Raw genomic sequence first — 21,240 nt, 5'->3', positions numbered from 1 at the left:
TTATACCATAATCACCCAAATTCCACCCAAAAGGTGTCATACTATGGCAAGTAACCATTGAAATAAGCATTATGAGTTGGTACAAGCCAAAGTTCAGATTGCAGGCATCATTTTATTATCTAATGACTGGTCCAGGAATCTAGAAATAGATACAGCCATGAGTGCGATGAGTGCTACCATGTCATTTTTTAACCAGCTATTTATGGAATGTATACATACTTGTGTTTGGGTTTCCTCCAGGTGCTCTGGTTCCCTCCCACATCCCAAAGTAAGGGGATCGGACACTCTAAATTGGCCCTAGGCGTGAGTGTGTGCATGTGTGTGCCTTCAGTGGAGGCGGGCAATGCGACACTGTAAATCTCCACTACCAATCAATGGCAGACAGGTGAACTGCTGTGGCGACCCCTAACTGGGAAAAGCTGAAAGAAGAAGAAGATACATGTGTGTGTGTGTGTGTGTGTGTGTGTGTGTGTGTGTGTGTGTGTGTGTGTGTGTGTGTGTGTATATGTATATATACACCTACAGACACACACCCACACAAGCTCTCTTTCTTATATATATATATATATATATATTTATATTTCCACTGCTAGTTATATTATGACTTACTTTCTCATCCATGTAGCTCTTATTGTTTTAAGAATATTTCTTTGTTTAATAATTTATGCATTTTTGTGTTAGACATGTTACCTGCATTTACACCCTTTAAGTGCATTGCTATGCATTTTCTTTCATCAGCCTTAATGTTTCTAGTAAGAGTATATGTTTGTCATAAATGCTTGTATTTTTCTAACATTTACATAGAAAGATATGATACCAGTATGACTTCAAATTAATTAAAATGATTATCATTGCATAGTTTCCTTGAATTTTGTCTCGTCCTTCACTATATTGTAATGCTTGGTGTATATCTGTATACTCATTTTCACTATTATTGCAGCTTTTCTGTCTGAAAATCCAGAGAAAACATAATAAGCTCAACTGATCATTCCTGCCAATCCATATAAAATGGGGCCAAACATGAAGTTTTATTTTGAACACCCACTTCATAAGACCACTAAACATCAAGGGACAAAAAATGTGGGGCATGTAATTACTGTACTTTTATTTTAGAAGAACCATTTATTACAATTGAGGAATTTCATGTAAAAGTGTTCTTGGCTACTGGTAACTGTAATAGTAGTGGTTTAACATATCTGAGTACATGCCAGAGTTGCAGGGCATTTTATGATGGAAAAAAGGAGATGTTTCTCCATAATTGTATATGCAAACACCATTATGCAATAGCTAACAAAAATACCAAAAATGCCCTATTAAAGCACACCTTGTCATGTACTGGTGAAGCTAGATTTAAGTTTGGGATCCTTTAAATTATTAAAAAGGACCCCAGAGGTGGAGACTGGCGTAATAAAATACATAAAAGTGAATTAAAATGGCAACTTAAATTGGGAGCTAATAGACCCTCAGGTATGAACGAATGCTCTCATTTTAAAGGACAGAGCACAAGATTTATAAATGTTTAGGTTTAAATACTAAGTATTTTAAATTATGTTATTAATTGTATCATTTTTACTGTTTAGAATATTACACCTCTATTTTATTTCATTTTATGACGAAAACATCTTAATAACTGTGAATTAATGTTTAATTGTTAATTGATTGTATAGTTTAAACTCTTTCAACTGGTGAAGCACTACGGTTTGATAAAGTCCTGTTGTTTTGGATGAAAGCGCTTAGCCAGTCCGTATTTCTTGGTATTACTTGGATTATTGTCTACAATAAAACTTTGTTTGGACTATTTGGATTTATTTGACTACATTTATGGCTGCTGGTGGAAGGTCTATTTCCTTTTGTGAAGTTTTGTGTGTTATTAGTTTTTGCTACTTCACTATACACCCATTGTTTGCTTTCCCATTTTTGACACCGTATTAGATCTCTTTGTTTGCTTGCTTTCATAATCTCCTCCTTCCTGCTAATAATCTTCTGACATTCAGTCCCGAGGAGAATTAGACACCTAAAAATGCACATTTATCACCTGTACATTTTTTCACATTATAAACAACTCAATTAAGTTTCCCTTGACCTGTTGTAATCCATTTCCTGTACCTCACTTTTTGTTTTGTGTAACCCTTTTCCACACATCATTCTTCCTATGTTGATGTGCTGTGCTTGCTTTTTAGCATTGTAACCTTAATGTGATGATTATTTTATTTTATTTTAATTAAGTTTGATGACCGGGAAGTCCACTGGGCCAAGAAGAGCACGTTTTCAGTGGACGCCTGTGGAGAAAAGCTCCACAATAATTGCAAGTTACATTTCACATGTTACAAAAGGACATACTTCATACAGCTAATTAAACATTTACAGATTAGCTCCATGATATTTGCAATTGGCTTGTCACAATGTTAGAAAAATGAAAAGACATAATTCAATACAGCAATTTCAACATTTACATAAAGTGAATATCTTTGTTATAGATTAACTGAGTTTGCATGCATGTTTTTCTGCAGTTCATTGCTTCTTTGCATATTATTAGTGCACATAACTGAATTATTCACTGTTTGAAATGGTCTGCCAGGTCATGTGAGGGTCACCTGATGCTTTCATTCGGTAACTATGCTTAATTTCTATTCATAAATATTTTCTTTTCCATAGGTCTGATTCCTGATAATGCATTCATTATTTCTTATCATTCAGTTCACCATTTAGAACACTATTAATGTTCTTTTGCTGGAGAATTTTCTTTCCTCAGGTCTCCTTGAAAGAGGATCAATCAGATCATTATTGGTCAACAAATGCAACTAATTAAATACCTGAACAAATAACTAACTAAATAAATAAAATAACTTTTGATTTGAAAAAAATGCAGCTTATGTTGTTATTAGATAATTTGCAATACATTAAATGTGATATTCTACACAATTTTTATTTGGAAAATACAGAACGTTCTATTTTATTTACAACTCAGTGAGACCCATGTCGGAGTGTAATATACAAACATATTTATATAAACTTAAATGGGTTCAAATGTACTTTATAAAAAGAACTAGTTATTTGAAAGATTGTGATCATTCAAGGTTTGAATGTTTAATCCTCCTTCAACAGAAGCAGAATGTATAAACGTTAAGATGTTTTTGTGACTAAGGATACCATAGTACAAAAATTACATTGCCTTTTGCCGTCAGCCTAATCCAGGGAAGAATGTGAGCCCTTTGGCAAGTCTTCATTTTCAAATTCGATGCAAATCAAAGTTCTTTCCTTTCCAGTTATCTAGAATATGAAGTTATTTTCTAGTACATGCATGTAACTCAATGTATCTTCAATAATTTAAAAATCACTTGGATCCTTTCATTTGTATGCATAAAAATACATTTCAAAAGATTAAGTTCCAATACTAAAGACTTGTAAATGCTCTATTAAGCTATGGTTCTCTAGGATACTTGAATGAAATAACTGGTACTCTTTATGAAATATGACTTTTCTACCCTGATATATTACATTAAACCAACAGAAAGGAAACTGGTAAAAGGCTTTAGAAGACATGACCATTTTCTTCAGTGACATTCCTATTTGTTATCCTAACTCTTCTTTATAGTTGTTTTATACTTCCTTTTTAACATAATTACTTAATGAGGTGACAGTCTGCTGCATTATTCCAAATGCCCCATGCTTAATGGTACATAATAGTAATTTAGAGGTACATTACTAAAGTCCATCTAATTATAAGTTTTTAACAATTTCGCCAACATAAAATGCCATGATATATACTGTAGGCTTGCTTGGAGTGTACAGCATTTGTTTGGCTGTTTCTTTTGTGTGTTGATTGGTTAAGTATTTAACTCCTGCATAGCACTGGTCAATGGTTTGCAAATGAATGTTATGCTCAAGAACTAAGTTTTATGTAATAATATAATAGTATAACAATATAATTAGTTATAATTTGCTCAAGAATTTTAAACTATCTCAGTCTGTGATATTCACATTTTACCATTATCAATTCCTGTTTCATGAAAATTATTAAGACCAGAAAAATTAAAAATGGGGAAATATTACGTTCACCTGGTATACAGCTGCTATAGGAATTAACCACAACATATAGAGTAGTTAATAGGTAACCACAGGGAATCCCTTGTAGGCATTGTGATACGTGTGTGAAGATATCAATACAATATGGCAATAGTAACTAAAAAAAATGGAGGTTAGCTAAAGATATTCTTGTTTAGCTGAAAATGTTAATTATGGTTTATGATATCCGTGCATATTGAATAAGCCTACAGAAAATGTAAAACCAGACTGCTGTAACACATAAGAGAAAAAAGACATCAGATATCGTAGAGTTCTTTAGTCCATTATGTATACAACCTGTACAACAAACGTTTCTTTAAATTGTACAACTGTATCGTTTACTTCTAAAAACAAGTGATTCTATTTAACATAATCACTTTCTATGAGACTTTTATGGCATTCTACAGCTCACCTGTATGCTGTGGCTATCTATCTAGCTCTTTTGAAAAGCAGTTTGCCTTTCAATCAAAGATGATAATAAGATCCTTAAATGCCATCAGACTTCTGCACCAATCAGTATATTTCTTAAACGGAATCGGATTATACTAATTTTGTTTTTTTGTTTTTCTAGACTTGGCAGTTGTCATATCAAAAATATTTCTATCTTCAGCTTGGTTGTGTATCGCTGCAATAATCTCTCACCTTGTCTTCAGATTGTGGTAATTCTTTTCACTCATGTCTGTATCCAAGGCCTTTAGAAATTTCAATAGAAATGGCCAATGTAGAATGGAGGAATGTCTAGAAACAGAAAATAGTGTGGTGGAGCTATAGAGCGGTTGAAAAACAGGACTTGCTGGATGCTATGTATGCCAGGGCAAATTAAAGGCATTTTGATTGAGGTTTTATCATCTTTAACGCAAAGATAAATAATAATTTACTACAAAATTAGAAACAGCTATCTGATAATTTTCAAAAATAGATCACTTCTGAAACAAATAGTCATATTAATGCGATGCTACTTAATAACGGGACTGAGATGAACATTACACCATGATGACTAAAGGCATTTAAGAATACTGTAACCCCCTTTGGAATGAAAGGAAAGCTACTTTTTGGAAGAAATGGATAGTCACAGCACATAGGTATGCCACAGACTGGAGCATCACCAGTCTCATTGCAAGCGATTGTATTATAATGAATCAGTTATTGGTGAAAATAAAAAAATACCTTTGGACAGGTTAAAGCAACTAAGGATATTGCTGAATTAAACAGAATTGCACAGAGTATTAAAGCTAAATTAAAATCTCTGAAAATAGGGAAACAAAAAAAGGAAATGCCACTAGTTAAAATGATACATAATTCAAAACAAAGGAAATTCCTTTGAGACACAAGTTAGAAGTTTCACAATATGAGGTAACATTAGGAAAGAGCAATGCCTACAGACAATGACATCTCTTCTTACTCATTTAATTGGGATGATAATATTTCCAAAAGGAGTCCAGTCATCATGATGCTCCAAGAGATCATTTCTGAAGCTATTCCTGTAGGTCAAGAGAAGGAAGAAAAACCAAATATTTCAATAGTCCATAACTTGTTAGTTCTAACTACTATGCATGACAGATGCATTGTAGGACATAAAAGGGTACAACTTTGTTAACTGACACTTTTTTTAGAAAAAAATATTCTGATTTGTTGGTTGATTTGTTCTGGACTTCTGTTGCATTATATAAGGCTGTAGCTTTTGTAAACCTGTTTTCAATATTTCATATATCCATTTTAGTGAACACTAAACCTCTCCATTATAACTGGTCTTAAAACTGTCTCCACCAATACTTCTAGAATATATGATACTAGGACTGATTTTTAAGGATATAGGGAAGCTGTATTTTAAACATTCTTATATTGCTATTATTATAAATAAAATTGCTAATAATGATTTAATGGTTAATAATATTTATTTTGATTGTTATCTTCAGAAGTGGGTATCGAAACAAATAACACCTCATTGTCAATAACTTTTGGGAGAGGATAGATAAATTGTATTTCTCTTTCAGAATATAGGTATCAGTGCTTTGATGAAATGTTTTACTTTGTCTGTTTTTTTAAACAAATATGTTACACAATTATAATTTAAGTTAACTGAAGCAGACTGTTTTGTCCTTAATGGGTAACCATCTTTCATTTAACCAGCTGGTAAGGAACAAGATGCTTTTGTTGTAAGTGGGCTACAATATGCAGAGATGTAATATTGGCATCTGCATGGCATCAACACTTTTCTAGTTCTGCATAAGAATAGCTGTTAATTAGCGAAAGGCAAATTCTCTGGGTTTCTTCAGACGTATTAGGTTATATTAGTGATTTCAATAATATCAAAATACCATCATGGTTCAGCAAAACCAGAGTCTTGCAACTACAATCCTACATTAGGGACTTTGAATGTCATTCAAGATTTATTGCTTGACATGGATCTCTGGCATATATTGTCTTTCAGTGGATATCAGTACACTATTATGAAGCATAAAATTTGGAATACAGCCATAAACAAACTCTACAACAAAAGGAGGAAGCTACTACAAGATAGAGCAAAATCCTTAAAAGGTAAGACACCCTTGATCACTATAAGTAAAAAACTAAGAGCTCTCATAAAATCATCCAAAGCAAATTTTGAGAGAAAAATAAGGCCTTTCAGAACTAGTTCAAAATGATGTGAAGATTACTGATCCTACAGACATTGCCAACATACTGGCTGACAGGTTCAGTGCAAACTCAGCATCCATGGGACCTGATGGTGTCAATTAAACCCACAGCTAGGACAGCTGTTTAATCATAGTCTTACCTCTGACTGCAACTGTGGTCCCACTTCACAAAGGCCCATTAGCTTGACAAGCCTGATCTGCAAAGCCATGGAGAGGATCATAATGGACCTCATAAATAAAGACATAGGGAATTTGCAGACTTTGGATCCATCCCAGTTTGGCTTTGTCAAAGGCAGATCATGCCTTCTAAACTTGGTTGACTTTTTCGAAACAGTCACCAAAGCCATTGATGAGGGAAAGGCAGTCCATACAGCCTACCTCGATCTGGCGAAGGCCTTCGATACAATACCGGGTATCATTGAAAAACTCATCAGCTTAAATGTTAACCCATATATCACAAGATGGGTTGCAAACTGGCTGAGTGACAGAAAACCACAGGGTCAGAGTTGCTGGCGCCATGTCAGACTCAAAGCCTGTCACAAGTGGTGTACCACAGGGCTCAGTCCTGGGCCCACTCTTGTTTGGCATCTACTTTGTACAAGCAAACACAGGAGGGTTATGGCTGACAAAGTTTGCAGATGACTGCAAACTGGCCATAGTAGAAAACACATCTGACACAGATATCCTTCAGAAGGGTCTCACAGAAGCGGATAACTGGTGTCAGAGCCACCTAAAGTTAAATGCCAAAATGGTGGCAATCCACTGAGCACAGAAGAAGTTATCAGGGATCTGGGGTTGATAGTAGTCTGTCATTCGACACCCATGTAGCTAAAGTAGTTAGGAAGACCTTCTACATTGCCCACCTTATCATGAAGGGATTCTCATCTAGATCAAGAGAGGTCATAGTCTCCCTATACTCATCACTCATCAGACCAATGATTGAATGTATCTGACCCGACACTTGCAGCAGCTGGAGAGGCCACAAAAGTTCCTCACCAAAAGGATAAAGGGTCTCAAACATCTGTCCTATGCTGCCCGACTGAAAGAACTCCAGCTCTATTCAGATTTGATGAATATGCTTCACCTCAAAAAATCTAGATCCATCAGAGCCACAAGGGCGGGAGACTTAAACGCTGGAGGGATAGATTCATCACCCAAAGACTCCTATGCTGTGGAATAAAATCCCGGTATATGTGAGGCAGAGCACTGGCCTTGTTCAAGAGAAATCTTGACCAATGGATGGGAGATCACAGATATACCCCAGGGATTACCTCAGTGTCACTGCTCGACAGAGGCACAGCAAAATAATGGGTATAGCTCCCCATACTAAAGGGGTGGCGTAAGCCACAAAACTATGGGCTAGGCTTGTAAATGCCCTCGGGCAGATAGCCTAGTATGAACCTATGAACCTATGAACCTATAAAAACAATTTTAGATAAAATGTTAGTGACTATATATGTAAATTTCCTGATCCTTGCTGTACCTTCATCTCTATTCCATTCGTTTTCCTTGTTCAGTTTAAGGGTACATTATTTTTTTTTTGTCAGTTTAAGTGTAGAATCTGTTGTTATGACTGCAGCATGATCTGCATTCATAGCACTGACGTCTGGCATGGACAAAAGGTGCTTTGACCTTTCAAGTTTCGATATTATGCAGTTTTGCTCATATAAGCTTCTGATGATTTTGTCTTAACATTAAAAGATTTGGTGTTTTGGTAATTCAATTATATGAAGTATATATATATATATATATATATATATATATATATATATATATATATATTTGTATAGTTTCACTTCATAATCTCGAAACGTTGAAACCTCAAATTTCAGGATTTCGAAACTATGAAGCCCAACCATTCACAATCTCAAAACCCACAATCACGAACATACATACACCATACACCACATAACACACACACCATTTTACCCATAGCACACAAACCACACAACCCTACACTACATGTTAGCAGGGAGGCAAGCCACCCTGTGCCCCCCACACTCCCCTACTTATATATACCAACATTGAGATCACACATAACGAAAAAAAAAAAATCACACCACGGCATTCTACACTCACTCGCACACAAATAAACATCACACATACACAAACACCAACAAATCCAACACTCACACTCATACTTACACCTCCCTATCCTTACCCACACATACAATGTACAAAACCACACACATACACTCACTTACCTTCAATTCCAAACACCATACCAGCCAAACACTTGACGTAACTTATCGGAAATGCATAAGCATGGATTTGAGATATTCAAATTCGCTCTTATGCAGTTTCGGCATTCTGCATGTTCAGCTTCATGGTCTCGGAATGCTGAAATTCGAGATTTCAGCATTTTGAGATTATGAAGTGAAACTATATATATATATATATATATATATATATATATATATATATATATATATATATATATATGTAGGGTTCATCGAAGTTTTACAAGTTTGAATGCCATAGTGTCAAAACCATATGTTCCAACTTGTAAAAGTTTAATTACATAAAAAAAATAAATAAAACAAGAAAATACTTAGCTGACAGTGGTAAGCAGTGGGACGAGCCACCCTGCACCCCCCACAACCCCTGCTCTTTAAATATACCAACTTCAAGATCTCACCACAGTGCAGTAAAGGGAAATCGTCCCTTTCTGCACTGTAGTGCAATCTTGGAGTTGATATATATTTAAAGAGCAGGGGGTGTGGGGTGCAGGGGGACTTGGCTCCCTGCTATGAGTTCAACCTTATTACATTCGAAGTTTCAGCAATTTGATCATGTAATAGGAACCCTAGATATATATAGATATATATATATATATATATATATATATATATATATAGTTTTATTTATATTTATATACACACACACACACACACACACACACACACACACACACACACACACACACACACACACACACACACAGACACTGATATATACATAGAATATATGCACTAATAAATTCAGTGACCGCAAATGTGCCCCTATTTTTTGCCTGTTATAGTGATCAGTCAGAAATTAAGGCTATTTGAGTTTATTTTGTATGGGTTTCTGGTTTACCTGTTATAACAACTTTATGTAGGAAATCTACATCCACTTGTCTTCTTTTACATCTATCTAGCTAGCAATCCAGATGTTTCTGGGCCTATGTTCCTTATATGAAATGTATATGAGGTAAGAATGCCTGCATTTTTAGAGTTTTCAATTTATTAGAAGCAAAGAATATTATCTTACACTTTGTCAGAAGTGGCTATGACCTAGTTGTAGTGAGAAACAATTATACATTTTCTAAGCCTGTCAGAGTCCAGCTATTTGAACAAAATACACTGCATGAAAATGTACACAAGTTTAGTTCTGCTCATGGATGGGGCTAACAGTAATGATCATGTTGCTATGTTATTATAAGATATAATGTATTATTTCATCAGATAGTGGAAGTCATTAAGAAACCTGGGAATTTTTCACAGAATGAAGTTAGCACTTATTCTGTTTTTCCCCCTCCTATCAGTACCATTTAAAAGCATGATGGGAATATTGCAGATTATCTGGTAGACAATCCTGTGAGAATCATCCGTAAAATAGATAGCATTTAAAAAGTAACCACATTCCAACTATCCCAACTGGGCCACAACTCCAGGTGCTTCAACATATTAAGACAATTTAACTACATTACCCAAACAATGATAATTAGATATAGATATTCCTGTTTGTTTGAAAATGTAGCTATAATTTATGATGGCCCTGCAGTTTTTTTTTTTCTTTACTGGGTAAACTAGCAGGGTTTTTAAAACTAGGCTGCAAGAACAAATTAATGGAAAAAAAAAAAAAAACATGAGAAATCAGAATGTCCTGTAGCACAGCATTTTATGATGTGCCCAACAGTAATTGCAATGTATTTTAAAACATTGTTTTGCAATGTGCTGCTAAATCAGAAAAGGATGATGTCGGTACCTTAAGATTATATGCTATAAAAAGATACATGTTTGTCTAGAAATGTAGTACTTTTACACCTATATGGATGAATACTGAATGCCCTTTTAAGAGTCTACTTTGATTACCTGTTTTTATCATGTAAATTAAAAGTTATTATTTAACTAATGTTTAATATCTCTTCTTATACCTTTTATGATGCTTGCATTTGTTACTGCATTGGAGGCATTCTCTGAACGTTGGCACTCGTGAAAAAAATATTTCCATATGTGTTTGTATTTTTTTGTGTGTATGTGTGTGTGTGTGTGTGTGTGTGTGTGTGTGTGTGTGTGTGTGTGTGTGTGTGTGTGTGTGTGTGTGTGTGTGTGTGTGTGTGTGTGTGTGTGTGTGTGTGTGTATAATTATACATCCATGGGTGGCAAAAGGGAAAGCAAAATAATTTCTCTGTTAGACAAATGTGTTTTTTAAAAATTAAATAAATAAATTTGATTTTATTTCATCAAATTTAAATTCTAAGCAAGAATACTACAAACCTTGGAGTTTATTCTAACCAATTACTGGTAGAAATTATTTCTTATTCTTCTCTAATGTTAAGCATCTCTGTGTTTCCATTTAGTTAATTATTTCCATTAATATGTCTACCAGTGTTACCAAATGGATGCTAATCTCAGAGGGTATCCAAGTTTACACTTCCTATAGTTTTCTGAAATGTGGAGAAACTACATGGATTGTTGGAGTGAAAACTGTAATTATTTTATAACAACTTCACAGCGGAGTGCAGAATAGGAAATACTTCTGAGGCACTCTTATAAAGGCACATTAATATTTAAATCAGAGTCCAGCTATTTGAACAAAATACACTATATATATATATATATATATATATATATATATATATATATATATATATATATATATAGTCATATGGGCTATCCTACTGGTGGCTGAAGCTTGACGTCTCAAGCTTTAACTGTCTGAGCTTCAACTCACCATTGACAGGATTCTCTAGGAAATCACTGTCAGCGAGCTGTGCGAGATGTGATTCCATTTTAGGGGGAATTTCCCCCTTCTTTAGGTAAGTGCAACCTCAGAGTTGGCATATATAAATCCAGGGGGTGTGGGGGGCTTGCCCTCCTATGAAAACAGTTATAAAAGTGTTTTTCAGTCAGATGCTTTTGATGAACACAGATTGGGGATTCTGATTCTCAATGCATTTGCTTTTGTCCAGTCATAGTGGAAGCAAAAATATGGTGTTAAATGACTAACCGTGCTTCCCATGCTGGGTATCATGAAAATAACAATGAATGATAATTAACGTTATTGCTGGTTAGTCAGCATACACTACAGTAAAAAAAAAAAAAAGAGTCTAACAAAGAAACTGGCCTAAAGATGGCCACCAGCAATCCCTTTCGACCAGTATAGCTTTGACAGTGACATGTAAGGCAATATAGAAGAACAGTTTAGAGATGGTTTGCTTTATGTTACTCTAACTGTTGGTGTCAATATGCCTATTTAAAGAAATGGGTAATGATTAAATGAAAATAGGCAAAACCTTCAATATTCTTCTGGATTATCCATAGATAGAGACACATCACTGAGCTCATCATTTTAGAATTTCCTCTGCTCCCCTTTGCTATGAATCATATTAACAAGATTTGTAGCTCACATCAAAGAGTGCACCTGTTGCTTTCATGCTAATCAGAATCCAGATTTTTTCCCCAGAATCCTCAAAACCAGGCAAATAGATGTAACTTGTCAAATATGTGAATGGTTAGGACTTCCACAGTGTGTAACACACATCAAAAAGTGGGGAAGTGCCCTTGCAATCTTCTTCTGGCTTTTTCCCGGTTAGGGGTCGCCACAGAAGATCATCTGTCTGCTCATGATTGGCAGTGGAGTTTTACAGTGTCGAGTTGCCAGCCCGGTGCCCAACCTTCCACAGAAGGCACACACACTCACACCTAGGGCCAATTTAGAGTGTCCAATCCACCTACAGCATGTCTTTGGGATGAAACCTGAGTACCCAGAGGAAACCCACAAGATCACAGGGAGGACATGCAGACTCTGCACAGAAGGCACCCCAGCCAAGGATCGAGCCAGTGAACCTTTTGCTGTGAGGTGGCAACGCTAACCGCTGCACCACCGCGGCTGCCCAGAAGTGCCCTTGCAATATACAAGAGTTATATGTTATGTTAATGTAACTGAATTAAAAAAAATGGCCATGATAATTAGTGGACAGTGCATAATATACCCATGAATTGTGTTTTATTTATTTTGTTATTTATTTGTTTGTTTATTTAGTTATTATCTGTCTGTGTTTGTTAGCCATGGTAGAACACTGATCCACATGGGTCATCTTAAGGCTCATTGTAGGAGTCTGATTAAGTGATTGGCTCAGAGTCACACCATAGGCAAATAGAAGCATAAGGAATCTTACTTTGGACCACAAGAATCAGTTTATTATAGCAGCTCTTAACTGTCGCAGGTTTGTTGGTGTGCTTCTGAAATCTCTAATAAATTTTGGTACCTTGGTACTGTAAGCAGGGCCTTGAGAGTTGAAATATTTACAACTAGGGGCCTGGGAGATGAACCATACAGGCTGCATGTGTCCATTAGAAACACAGATGCCAAACCAGGGATGACTGTCTGGTTCCTCATCGAGTTGTACAAGTTGCACTTGAATTGGATTAGGAAGGAACTCTGCTCCATAATGATGGGAAGTCTGTTCCAGAGAAGAAGCAGCCTCTGGGATACATACCTGTCTCTCCAGCAAATCCTATTTACATCACATTTAAGGTTTATTTCTTTAGAACAGGTAATTCTGGTATTTTAGTGGATATGCAGGAGGTCCATCAGAGTGGGGTCTGAAGATACTTTGTATGCCAGGCATAGATCTCCCCTCACAGACTATAGGAGACAGAATACATTGATAGGGCTTTGAAGAGGTCTGCAATAGCACACGTTACTTATGCCCTGTATTCTTTTAATAAGTAACCTCTGTGGGCATTGCAGTTTTAGATGTGTCTGGTTATCCTTAATCCTTTAAGCTAAAAGGTAAACAAGTGATGCTCGGTTGTAGGCATTAACTACTTTTTGTGCACCCAGTCGTAATGCTGTTGCCCTTCTTCCCATTCTTCATTTAATACTGCACGCCACTCTCTAAACATTGTCCCTACACACCTACAAAGGAGACACATTACTTTTTAAGTGTTGTGATTTATCACCACAAAATGGCTATTTAATAGGTGTACTCCTACCACACAAGTATGTTTTGAATAACTCTCTGCTGGAGTTGTTAGTAGACAGTTCTAAACATTCTGTGCTCTTAGAATAATTCATCTTTCAAGAGATGCTCAGAAAAACTATACTCTTGAGTGTACTGAGAATGCCTAGCTACACCTCAAAGTGAAGCACAAGTAGGTAAAAAATGAGCAGTGAGCACGCAATAAATCACTTCGTGACTATTATATTCTATTTTGATTCCTCCCCAGTTGAATAATTTAAGTTGCCAAATGTGTGAATATGTGGATTGACTATTAGAGACGTTTACAATACACTCCAGGCATGGTGTGTGTGTGTGTGTGTGTGTGTGTGTGTGTGTGTGTGTGTGTGTGAGTATTCTAGTCAATGTATGCCACTCTGTATGATAAGCATCATATAACTGCAACACATACATGCTAAACACGTTTCACATTTGCAATATTAGCACTGTTAGGAGGTGAAAAAACTTTGTGGGCCAATCCTTAACTATTGCAATAGGCAAGCTGCATTACAGATGGCCAAGAGAAATTAACTTCTTCAGCTCACATTACGTTGGTTTTATAAACTGTGTGTCTTAAACACAACAAATGGAAGAAACCGTTTTGAAATGTTTTCAGAGATGATCTAAATGCTGAAATCACCGCAGTTCTCTTAGTCTGGTCACTGCTTCGATTCTGGCACATTATATTGCTGGCAAATATATTCCACAGCCAAAGATTCGTTTCTAATATACAAAAATTAAATAAAATATACTGATTGTTAAGTTACTTATTTAACGTTTGTAACACTGGGTGAAAAACTGAGCTAAATCGCCAATGATGAGCAAAAGGGAATATGGAAAAACGGACATTACATTGCCTCCCTTGCCTAGTACTATTTTCTGCTAGATATAGCTTATCAAAGTGCATTTTTAAATAAGGATTCTGGTGCTCATTTTAAAGAGCTGACGCCTTAAAAAGCAAGTAATAATACAGCCTGAAAGACAGCAAGATATAAAACAATTTCAGATCCACCAACCAATACTGATCAGTGATAGGGAAACGCCTGTGTCACTTTTAAAACAGAGAAGCAACAGTACCCCCCCCCCCCCCCCCCATATCTGTCATTCGCTCTCTTTATATAGAAGTCCATTACTTGAAAGGCCCACAGGTTCTCAGGCGCGACGCGTGTTATAGGAAATCAGTTCTCCCCACAACTTCTGGACTGTTTCTGTATAAAATAAATATAAAAATAGCCATTCAGCAGAGCAAAGCCACCTAGGAAAGGAGAATTGGCACTAGCTTCTCTAAGGAAATGGAATTTAAAAAATCACTTAATAGGGAATTCCGTCCAAAAATCCAAATTTTCCGAATTCCTTGATTGTAAAAATTATGAGTGAAGTCCTCTGACTGACGTTGCAGGGCAGTCTGCTTCCATACTAAATGACTGAGTAAGAAATATGCCTGCTGAAAGGGAGTCATACAAAAAAAGGTCATAGCTTCCACAGTACGATGGACTCTCCTTGTGGCAGTATTTATACTTCTGTTTTTTGTGTCCTGCATGCAGCTATACCTTGTTTGAATTGTTACACATACGCCTCACTGGATAATAAATCTTATTCGCCAGTCTTTTCCAGGTTTCCCACACCTATTCACTCTCTGACTTTGTTATTTTGAAAAAAAAAAAGAAAAAAGTAAATTTGATGCATTTTTCACTTCACACCAGGGCAGAGGCAGTGACTCACACCCACCCCCAAACATTAGTTACATTACACCTTAAGTTGTGCCGTATACCTCTCAACTGTCCAGATTTTCGCAGAATATCATATTTGTATCTCGTATTTTCCGTCTATTCCTCAAAAACACCCGTAGTTTTATGGCAAATCACAGAAGGCTGAAGTCACTGAATAATGACTTACATCCTTACATTCGCGTTTCAGACGTCATATCTTTCACAAAAAGCATGCTAAGGCAAATCCTGTTATTCTAGCAACTTATTTAAAAATCCGTCGCTTTGCCCCCCATTAATTTAGGCACTGCTCAGATTTCTTGCATGTGTGTGCATGTGTGTCCTTACTAAAGATCTCCAAGCCACACAATTGCATAAGAAAAAAACTTGTATTTTTGACACAGCAGAGTTCTAGATAACATATTTCACATAACGCACTTCATTACGCAGGATTTTTCAGTATTGTGCCAGGACGCATTTCAAGAGCCGCTACAAATTTTGCATAAACTTGGAAATACTGGAAGGAGTCTATACGTTTGCAGTCTAAATTATTATTTTATCTTACTGCCACAGCAAGGTCAGATTCAAGGGCAATGCATGCTGTGGATTCATCTGTTTTTAAAGATTCTGGATTAAAAGGTACTTTATGGGAATTATCTTAAGGTGGGAAAACGAGGGTGGTGCAAGGCGAATGAAGTTGCAAAGGTCGTACTGCAGCTGACAATGCACAATAATCAGCAGCAGGTTGTATTTCCCCTACTCTTGCACGTTTAGGTGTGTGCAGATCCGCTTTAAGTGACCCGTTGTTGGGTGGGTCCTGGTTTAAGTTCTAAGAGTTTTAATCTGTCCAAGTACATGGTAGGGTTGCCACCTTTTCAAATGGCCAAAGTGGGACATTTTTGGTACAAACATCAGATTTTACAGGCCAACACATACCCACGGTCAGTACAAAGGATATAACTTAACTTTTTGCCTAAATAAAAGCTTATTCTTGTAGCATTTTAGTTGCTTATTCTGTTTCTTATAATATTTAGGTATTTTAGATACAGAATAACTGTTTTATGCAACTATTACATAAAATATAGGAAATAATTTTGTCCTAAAATCTCAGGACATTTGCCATTTTTACAATTTTTTTGTCAGGACACAACTGCCCAAAGAGGGACTGTCCCTCACAAAGTGGGACAGGTGGTAACCCTAAGTACATGTCTAAATGCATTTGTGAAAGTGTGTGCTTTCTTTCATTTCGAAGAAAGACGTCTGATGAAAATATATACTTCATAACATTCTTTAGAGTGTACATTTCAGCAGGAAAGAAGGCAGATCAGTAAGAAAGGTCATGCTATACTTGTCACAAAGTTGGCTTGTACTGAAAGCAACAGGTAACAGCCCCCCACCCCCATCAACCAGCGCGCGCACACGCACACACACAAACATTTGAAAATTCTAAAATAAAAATGGGATGCCAGTTTATGGATGGTACTGAAGTTCAATGTGACAGTGTTAGATGCCATGTTGAATAGTTGCAGTAACAATGAAAATCCTACATTTAAATCAGATAATGTTGCTACAGAATGGAGACAATCTATGACTAAATGCCAGAAATAGCCAGTCCCTGTTTTACACTTATACTTGCACACATAAACATAGTTTGAATACAAGCTGATAATGATAGCATTTTCTGAAACACGCATTTTTAAATATAATTAAATAATGACGTAACTGTTTTCATGCAATTTTAGGGTATGTTGTCACTGTTACAATTAAGGGTGTAGTTTCATATTTGTATTCCATACCAAAGTATGAGACAAATAATGGAAGGCCTAGGCTGCATTACTGTATACTGCAACTCACGAAGTAGAACATAGTGGTTGCTTTGGACTACCACACTGAAACCATCTATCAAATGTACCTGCAATTTATTACTTACCATCGAGCTTCCCTGCACTGTGGTTCTATATAAGGCTTGCACTACTGGGTAAATCCTTAAACAATGATGATTTTTTTTTTAGGATTTATTGTACCCTGGGAACTACCGTATGGTATTCTGAACACTGCTGTTTCAGGCTGCGATATTGTTTTTCCATGTATATGTTGCATGCATGTGATTCTAAGGAACACAAGCTTTAACAAAGCGTATCATCATTACACTTCAAAAAGAGCAGCTTGTGGCAGCATTGGAATTTTTAGTTGCCTTTATCCAGAAAACAATGTACTTTGCATACAGCGTGCATTTTTAGTTGTACAATACTTGTACCTGATGGAGATCTACTCTCTTTATCCATGTGACTGCATCACTTTAGACCTTTCAAATATCACATTATTTATGGCACTATTCAACTAAAACTGAAAAAAAGAGTTTTATAGAGGAACTAAGTCTACAGGTAAGGGCATTTTTTTATCTTGCAGGCTGGTTACCAAAACACAAGCGTTTGTGCTGATTTTTATTAGCATATTTTTAATATCAGGAAAGAAAGGGCAGAGATGGTTTGCAGGTTTGGCTGCTTTTTCTGTCATGTACACCCCTGTTGTAGACATCTATGTCCTTAAAGTTTATATAATTCTGAGATATCAAGTACTGGAACTGAGACTGCGGATAACGGAGTAGTAAAAATAAATAATCATATAAATTTAACCCTGTCTTAAAGGCGCTCACTGGGTCTCAAACTGATAATCCGAGCCAGAATCTCCGCAATTTAATCACTGAAAAAAAAACACAACTTTACCACGTTTACCAATAAAATAATTGCCTGTGCCTGCAAGAATGTGTGCAAGTGTGCGTGTGTGTGCGCGTTCGCGTCCGTTATCATATGCATGTGTATGTATATACCCACACACACGTGTGTGTGTGTGTGTGTGTGTGTGTATGTGTGTGTATAACATATTTCCTTTAGAATCTAATCCTGTTATTTCCCGACGTCAGGAACGGATGAGATGAATACGAAATGGAATGGCTGTTTTATCAACTAGAGTGCACTTACTAAATGCCAGCTACAGTTATTTCCAGTAATGGCTATTCTCTGCAGATCAGTGTAATGCAGCAATCGTCGAAGTAGCTATTTTATTTACAAAGAAGTTTAGAAAAGAAGAGATCGGCATCAGGAAAAAAGCATCTTACCCGGAATAAGTGTCCTAATTGATTTACTCTTGATCCTCAGCAGTAAAAAGCCTTGAGCATCACAAGTGCTTATTCACTGAAATGTAAAAGATTTCCAAGATTTTATTCCAGTGGTGTTGGTTAAGAAGAACAAAAATCCCCATTCATACACGTGCCAAGTTCCCCATCAGGTAGGTTAGATAATTCCACACGGGCATCGATTTCCTAAGAAATCACCTTCATGTTTAGTCCAGGAACTGTCAGCCACGGTTCCACGGGAATTAAATGCGATCCAGGTGATGGAATAGAACAAGAAGGAAATGTGGTAATAAAAATAAATACGATGAGAACCAGAAATGGGTATTTTAAAGCCTATGATAGGTAATCTCGGCCACAAGTCTCCCACTCCTTCCTTGTCAACCTTAAGATCCCTGCGTATAGGAAGAGCTCCCCAAAAGCCATCGACCGCAGAAAAGGGGGGCACAATTATTTGTACATATTCACGAGTACCCAGCACTCTCGGATCCGGTGGGGTTTTCCTTCTCTGTACTGCTATGTGAACGCTCAGAACCCCCCGCCGATCCAACGGAGCGTCTCCTGGGTCCTAAAGCGCAGATGATAACACCTGATGGGAGGATAACTTCAATCCTTGTGGAAAAAATATGTCAAACGCTACAGAATAAAAATAAATAAATTAGCAACATCCCTAATGCAGCTCTTCGGCACGGATTCTGTTTGCCGGTGGGTAGAACAAACTCATCTGGACAAAGAGACATTGCCACATTTGTTATTTGCTTTAATAATGCATAAAAAGCGGCAATGACAAGTGCTCAGCACCGAGCTTGGAGAACTGATGGAGATAACGTTGCTGCCGCCCAACGGATAGTCTGGTTCTAATGGCACTAAAGATACACCACGGATATGTTACTGTACAGTCTTCTCAAGCGGAAAAAAATCTTCAGAGGGGGTATGGCCTCTTAAATAATAGGGATCACCCCTCAGAGACAACCGCAGATTAGTGAGCTCAAGCCAGTTTCTCTTGATGCTGCAGAAAGATAATTTTCCCAAAGCTAATTTGATAAAAGCGCAAGCATTTCGGTTCAATGCGACAGTAACTCCTTCCCACCAAGTTGACTTGCGCTATCGTCTCTTCAGGGTTTGCCATTAGTCGCATATCTGGAAAATCCTTATTTCTCTGCAAGTTCTGATCAAGTGAGCACTTCTGTCTTATCGTTAGCAGAGTGAATGTGCTGCAAAGTTTTCATTTTAGTTAATACGCCGGATCAACCGGATTTTCATTTCATAGCATACTAAAGCTGAAGCACATTGTTCAGAAAACATGAATTACTTCATTTGGGCGGTCACGCCGGTACAGATGGAGGGGTCTGCACACTAAGTTGTGAAACATAACCTTACAATCTCAGCTCATGAGGAAGGCTGATCAGCTCTGAATGGAAGGTTGTAGCAAAAGCACTGTAAGCCCCATGTGTAATCACTCATAGATTCCTTCTAACAAAAGGGGACACCAGCTGGAGACTAGTGCTTCGTCCAAATTAGGGCTGGTTAAAGGCAGGATGTTTATCAATAACAGAAGGATATTCATATGCTCCACATTACCGGTACAAATATTAACAAGAAGAAAAAATAAAACGTAAGAAAGAAAAAAAAGGTCTATGATGCAGCCCAGGAAAGCCCTTTTTGGAGAACTCGTTGCTCATTAGACGTGATGTCAAGCACAGAGTGACGCCATCCACTTCATTCGATAAGATGAACAAGCGCTCGTTTGAATAAACTAACATGATGCAGGAATATGATTACTCGCAGGTTTCCTTACATGATCAGAAGTGCATGCATTTGGGGAAGTCATATGGAAACCACTTGCTGTCTCACGTGTAAGTTTGTTACATATTTCAGCATGAAGTTATACTCAGTCGTCAATAGGTAGCGAACATGGAAGTGGTAATGCCATTTTTTTCTCCAGTACCGTTTACACACAAGTCAATGTATCCCAAGATGTAACACCACTGTCAGCCTCAGCTTTCGTTTTCGGGCGAGACAACAGCTCCCTTCCACCCGTCACAACACTGAAGAGTCATAGTAGCCAGAAAAGTATCATTATTGCAAATGGCTTTTTAAAGTACACATAGGCTGCGTTGTTAAGTTGTTTACTATTATTATTATTATTATTATTATACGCAGGTAGGCTTACTATGTTAGTGATTACAGTAGTTTAGTTCGTGGGAAAGTTAATATTCAAAATCTTTAAGTGTTAAATTCTGAGGCTCATGGTACCTGCGACAAGAGCCATAGCCCACATCACACTGTATGCTCTCAACTTAATGCCAATTTTCAAGTGATGGCTGGCGTCATCCAAAACTCAAGACTGCTAAAAATGTCTCACTCCAGAATATCAAGATCTTTTCCTAAATTGTTCCCTATTTTACGATAAAACAAATGTGCCTTTTGCTGCTGGAAGAGGACTGTCCATGTTTATTTAGCATGTCTGTTGCTGGTTTGTTGTATCTT

At 36.8% G+C, this 21,240-nt stretch overlaps 1 protein-coding gene across 1 annotated transcript in view; it reads right to left on the bottom strand.

Annotated features, from left to right (window-relative positions):
• Positions 1-19,973, bottom strand: part of IL1RAPL1 (interleukin 1 receptor accessory protein like 1) — a 4,037,132-nt gene extending 4,017,159 nt beyond the window's left edge. Inside the window, exon 1 of the mRNA XM_044072379.1 lies at positions 18,736-19,973. The gene's annotated coding sequence lies outside the window, so the exon portion shown is untranslated. The remainder of the gene's footprint in view (positions 1-18,735) is intronic.
• Positions 19,974-21,240: the final 1,267 nt, after the last annotated feature.

Source organism: Protopterus annectens, chromosome 5.part0 (assembly GCF_019279795.1).
Source record: "Protopterus annectens isolate FY-2018-M chromosome 5.part0, PAN1.0, whole genome shotgun sequence".
Lineage (NCBI taxonomy): Eukaryota > Metazoa > Chordata > Ceratodontiformes > Protopteridae > Protopterus > Protopterus annectens.
Note: the sequence above shows the minus strand (reverse complement) of the source record. Positions and strands in the feature narration are given on the sequence as shown.